A 6,000-nucleotide genomic window follows, 5' to 3' on the forward strand; every position below is an offset into this window, starting at 1 on the left:
GACGGGGATTCCTCTGGCCCAGCTGTCAGGCCGGGAGTGACGGGGCCGCCCAGAGACACCGAGGCCGGGGCAGGGACTCGGAAGGGGGCGGGGCCGGGGCCGGGGCCGGGGCTCCACGAACCAATGAGAGCGCGGAGCCCAGTGACGCGCTACCGCCTCCCCCCTCCGGCCGAGACACGGACCCGCCTCTCGGGCCACTGGGGCGGGAGCGCGCGGACTCGGCCGGGCTCCGGTCCCGGAACGTGTCACCTGCGGGGGGGGGGGGGGCGCCGGGTCCTCGCCCTGGGCAGGCAGATCCCGCGCCCCCCCCCATCCTGTGACCGTGACAATCCCCCTGCGAGCCCCCCCGCAGCCCCCTTGCAAGCCCCTCACAGCCCTTCCTGCGAGCCCGCCCCCCCAAACCTCCCACCTCATCCCACGGGGCTTTGGCAGACACCCCGATATCCTGCAAAGCCCCGCACTTAAGTGCCCCTGGGCTCTGTTTGCAGGACGCTGGGAATGGGCCACAGAGGGTGGGTCACTGGGGATCCCTGTTCTGTTCATTCCCCCTGGGGCCTTTGTCTGACCCGGCCTGGCCGCTCCTGTGCGCATGAGACTCATAAAGTCATGAATTTTGGCAGCGCTATTGACACAGGCTCCTTTTGGAACGAGCCAGAGCAGCCTTAGCGCACATCAGAATCGGGCCCTTGAATCATGGATTCCAGCTGGAATAGGTGTTTGGCCTGAGAATTGAATGTCACTGGGCTTGGAGGGAGCAGATGCCAGCGAACCTCGGTTTCACTGTCCACTCGCAAATTGATGAAAAATCTTTCCCTTCATAGTAACTGAAAGTTCCACACAGGCCCAGAAAGAGCTGGGCTGCTTGAGAACTTCTTATCCTTGAAGGACTTTGACTTACTGGCTACGTCTACACTGGCCCCTTTTCCGGAAGGGGCATGTAAATTTCACCTATCGTCATAGGGAAATCCGCGGGGGATTTAAATATCCCCCGCGGCATATAAATAAAAATGTCCGCCGCTTTTTTCCGGCTTTTAAAAAAGCCGGAAAAGAGCGTCTACACTGGCCCCGATCCTCCAGAAAAAGCGCCCTTTTCTGGAGGCTCTTATTCCTACTTCGAAGTAGGAATAAGAGCCTCCGGAAAAGGACACTTTTTCCGGAGGATCGGGGCCAGTCTAGACGCTCTTTTCCGGCTTTTTTAAAAGCCGGAAAAAAGCGGCGGACATTTTTATTTAAATGCCGCAGGGGATATTTAAATCCCCCGCGGATTTCCCTACGACGACTCATGAAATTTACATGCCCCTTCCGGAAAAGGGGCCAGTGTAGACGTAGCCACTCTGTTTTGAGAGTCACATTAACAATTTCCGGTTTAACAATAAAGTTTTTCCTGTTTGAATCTTAGTGTCTGTCACTGAATAGTTACTGTCTGAGCCAAGTACTGCCTGCCCCTCCCCCTAGCATTTCCCACTGCTGTGAAAATTGAACATGGGAAAACTGCAACTGGGAGCATGTAACTAGATCCATATAAATACTCAACTGTTACTTTATCTGTCAACATCACACATCAAACACAATGAATTCTGCACAAGATTCACTCTCACTCCTTATAGGCACAGTTCTGGGAGCTGAGCATCACAGCCTGGTGGATTCTGGGCAACATGTGATTCCCCAGGGACCCTCCACACCAGCCCAGGGGCAGGTGCCAGAGCCAGAGTGTGGGACATTGATCACCAAAGCCTCCAGGGCTGGGATGTCTCCTGCTGGCTCTTCCCCTTCCAGGAAACAGCCTGAGTCAGCTCCAGGGAGGGGAACAGCCGGCTGTTGCTGGAGGCAGGTAGAGCCTGAGCTCAGGAAATTGAAACTGATCCTCTTCCCCAGCCCAGAGGGAGCCATGGCCGCAACAAGCACAGTGGAAAGTCTCACAATGGAAGTGACTTGTCCTGTCTGCCTGGAGTATTTCTCGGACCCGGTGATCACAGCCTGCGGGCACAATTTCTGCCGCGCCTGCCTCAACCGGTGCAAGGAGGGACCCGGCTCAGCCGTCACCTGCCCGCAGTGCAGGGACCCTGTGCAGCAGGGACCCCTCGGGCCCAACAGGCAGCTGGCGAACGTGGTGGAACTCGTCAAACAGCTCAGTTTGCAGGTAATGAAGGGAGCAGGCAGGGGCGGGGTGTGCAGGGAGCAACAGGCAGCACTGAAGCTGTTCTGCCAGGAGGATCAAGCCCCATCTATGTGGTCTGCAGAGAGTCCTGGGTGCACCAAGCACACACGGTGCTGCCCATCTGGCTAATTTCCCTGACTGTTCTCTGGCCCAGTGCAACTCACCAGCCAGCTGAAGCCTGCCTGGCCCAGGAGAGGCTGTGACAAAAGAAATGCTCCGGCCAGGGGGCAACAGAGGCCAAATTCCAAGTCTTTAAAGACACTGGATGTGAGAAACTTCTCTGAGATGCTCAGTGGAATCCTTCTGAACCTACCTCCCTCCCCCCGGGAGAAATGAGGGCCCATTACCGCATGGGAGGGGTATGGATCAGCAGCAGGCTGGCCTCTGGGAATGTGCTGCCTTCAGACAGGAAAAGGGGAGTTACAAGCTGCTGTTGTTGTTACAGATTTGATGACTAGAATTTAATGTTATTACTTGTATTTGCATCGCAGTTGCCATGTGAGATCCGGGCTCTGCACAAAACACAACCAGGGACAATCCCTGCCCTCAGCAGTTTACACTCTAGATAGACAAAAGTTGGGAAGGAAATTGAGGCACAAGGGGAGGGGGGAAGAGAGAAGAGACGGTGAATCAGCCAGGTAGTTCACGGGTGAGGTCTGTTTAGAACCTCAGTTTCTCCAGACACAGTTCATGATCCTAACCACTAAGCCATGCTGCCACCTCAGCCCCAGGGCTGAAATGTGTTGGTTAGGTGAGAAAGATGCCCAGCAGAGAGAGGCAGTTTCCCACTGGGATGCTGAACTCCTGGGCTGCTCCAGGAGGGGTTAAACTCAGATGCTGTGACTGGCACTAGAGGAGATCGCTGGGCTGAACACTGTGTGGGACCCAGGAACCTTGAGTTCACCCACAGCAGGGCTCCAGGCAGCGCAGGGCCACGCCAGACACCACTGGGAGCAGACTGGGTTGGAGCAAAACTACCCCCAGGCTGGAGCTGCCCAGTGCGACTCTGACCTGTGCCAGGCAGCCTTTGGGAATCTCCCAGAATGCATTGCTGCCAGGAGCTGTACCAGGCAGTGGGGCAGTGGGTACCTGCCCCGAGGGTATTACCACTGCAGGGCAGCGCTGGGGCAAACCTCAGCCACCCTGAACAGAAATCAGCCTCTTTAATTAAGGGAGTCACGGACCCATCCGCAGAACACAGGACATGCCCACGCCTGCCTGCCGGGCCTCCCCCACCTGCATTGGTCGGCCTCTGTGGGCCTGTCCCTGCCTCTGTCAGACCATCCCCACCTACGTCATTCTGTGTGGAGGTGCCGCCCCCTCCTGCTGCAGCCTCACAGGTGTCCTGCTGCAGCCTCAGTGTCCCTCAGCTACGGCTACACTGTAGCCTTCTTCCAGAAAAGCTTATGCAAATGAAGCAGTGTGGAATATCGCCGTGCTTCATTTGCATAATTAATTAGCATCCGCTTTTGCACAAGAGGCTTTTGCACAAAAAGGAGCTGTGTAGACAGCAGATAGAGGCAGCAAAGTGCAGGGGGAAAAAGAGGGACTTAAAAGCAGCAGAGATGCACACCTAGGCCTGGTTTGAAACGCCAAGGCAGCATTCAAAGGGTCAGCACCCTGAGCTGATCCCTGGCTCGGTGTTTCAAAGTGGCAGCGCTGCACAGCTGATTCCAGGCTCAGCTCAGTGTCTCTGCACATGTGGAGCCCGGGGTCAACTCCCCAGCTGATCCCATGTTCCACGTGGCATTTCAAAGCAGCAGCGCTGCATGGAGCCCGGGGTCAGCAGGGGACTCTGACTCCCTCTGGGGACTCTTGTGCATTTCAAAGCTGGCACCCACCTGCAACCCAGAGTTAGCGGGACTTCCCACCTGCCCTGGGCTGCATGCGGAGTTCTGCATTCCTCCTTTGAAACATACTAGAACCCCAGCGGCAGCTCTTTTACATTTAAGAGGAGGAATGCAGAAGTGCCTATCGACTAATCAAGTGGTTGATGGAAATTCTATTGACTACTCGACTAGACAATTAACCACTAGTTAGCATCCTGAGTTTCTCCATGATCTTGGGTGTGGACAGGCCCTGAACTTGAAAATGGCAATCGGGGTTTTTTGTGCAAAAGCGCGTCTAGATTGGCCACGGACGCTTATCCGCAAAAAGTGCTTTTGCAGAAAAGCGTCAGTGCCAATCTAGACGCTCTTTTCCGAAAATGCTTTTAATGGAAAACTTTTCCGTTAAAAGCACTTCCGGAAAATCATGCCAGTCTAGACGTAGCCCCTGGGTATCTGCATCAGTGTGGGGCTGAGCAGTGTTCCCAGTACACTGAGTGCTTGGGCAGCAGCTCAGGAGTGATCCAGATGCTGCCCAGCTGTCTACAGCTACATGTTGTTTCAGCTGGTGGTGCACATTTACACATGCCTCAGTGCACATAGAAAAATATATTCAACACATTGAAGAGAACCTGGCTGCTGAGTCCTGCCTCCTGCTGTTCCCAGAGCTCATGAATAACAGAACACGCTGCCCATGACAGACATGGAATCATCCCTTTCAGAGGGACACAGGGACCAAAGGGGAAACAGAGATGCCTCAGCCTAGTACCCACAGGGTGGAGTCAAGTGTCAGAAATCTGTGGGTTTGCCAAGTTCTCCCTGCTGTGCACTCAGCTCCCCATGAAAGGGCCCCGGGCTCCATCCATGTCCCTGAACAGCCCTTTCCCTGTTTTCATACAGCAACAGACAGAAACTGAGAGGCAGAAGATTGTGGCCGAGTTTCAGCAGCTGCGGCAGTTCCTGGAGGAACAAGAGCGACTCCTGCTGGCCCAGCTGGAGAAGCTGGATGAGGAGACTGGGAGGCTACACACTTACACTGAACTGGAAGAACAAGTCAGGGGTTTCTCCCGGAAAACCACTGCACTGTCGGAGACTCTGAGGGAGTTCACAGGTACCTAGAAGGGATTGGGGAGGGGACAGTGAGCTGGGAAATCAACAGCAGCAGACTCGATCTTCCCTGCAGAGTAAACACACCTGAAGTGTGTGTCTGCTATAATGAAAACCCAGGTCTGTGGGATGTTGTGGGACTGGGAATGTCGTGGGCAATATGGACTCCTGAAGTCTCACCTCTCTTCTCCCTTCCCCCACCAGACACGCTGCCCTCTGCACTGGAGGGATCAGGAGGAAAGTTCCCAGGAGCTTTCAGACAGGGTGAGGTTTCAAGTGGAGATTTGTAGCTCAAGTCACCAACCAAACCCCCAGCGACCACGAAAGGCAGAGACCCAAACTTGCCCACTGAGCGGTGAGGCGCCCCAGGGACACTGGATCAGAAGGACGAGGGGCTGTGTCCTGCCCCTTTAAGAAATGGGATGGTCGGATTTCCCCCCCCCCCCCCCACATCTCACTATGGGCATAGTTTGCGGGCAGGGGGCTTTGCAGGCAGGGGCTGCGCTTTGTGTCGGGGCAGCTGATCAGCGCAGCCCCTCCTTGGGCACCAGCCTCTTCCTTCTGCTGCCCCTTACAGTGACCCCACCCCAGATCCCCTTCCCCAGAGGCCCTGCCCCCGGCCAGGCCAGAAGCCAGAGCTGAGCTCCCCCCATTGAGCCCAGCTGCCCTGAAGAGCCCTGGACCCTCCATTGCCCTGGGGATGACTAATGCCCAGGCCCTGCTCTCTAGGGTGAGGTGGCTCTTCCCCCGCGCTGCCCCCTCCCCTCTGTGCCCTGGGCAGGGGGTGGAGGCTGCAGCAGGGGAGGGAGCTTCCCTCTGGGGGTTACAGCTGGAACCTGCCTCCCCCCCCCCCCGAACCCTCCTGCTCTGGGCCTGGCCCTGGAGATGGAGCAGCCCGAGCTGGGGGCA

The sequence above is a fragment of the Pelodiscus sinensis genome, chromosome 19 (assembly GCF_052426305.1).
Source record: "Pelodiscus sinensis isolate ZL-2025 chromosome 19, ASM5242630v1, whole genome shotgun sequence".
In the NCBI taxonomy this organism is placed as follows: domain Eukaryota; kingdom Metazoa; phylum Chordata; order Testudines; family Trionychidae; genus Pelodiscus; species Pelodiscus sinensis.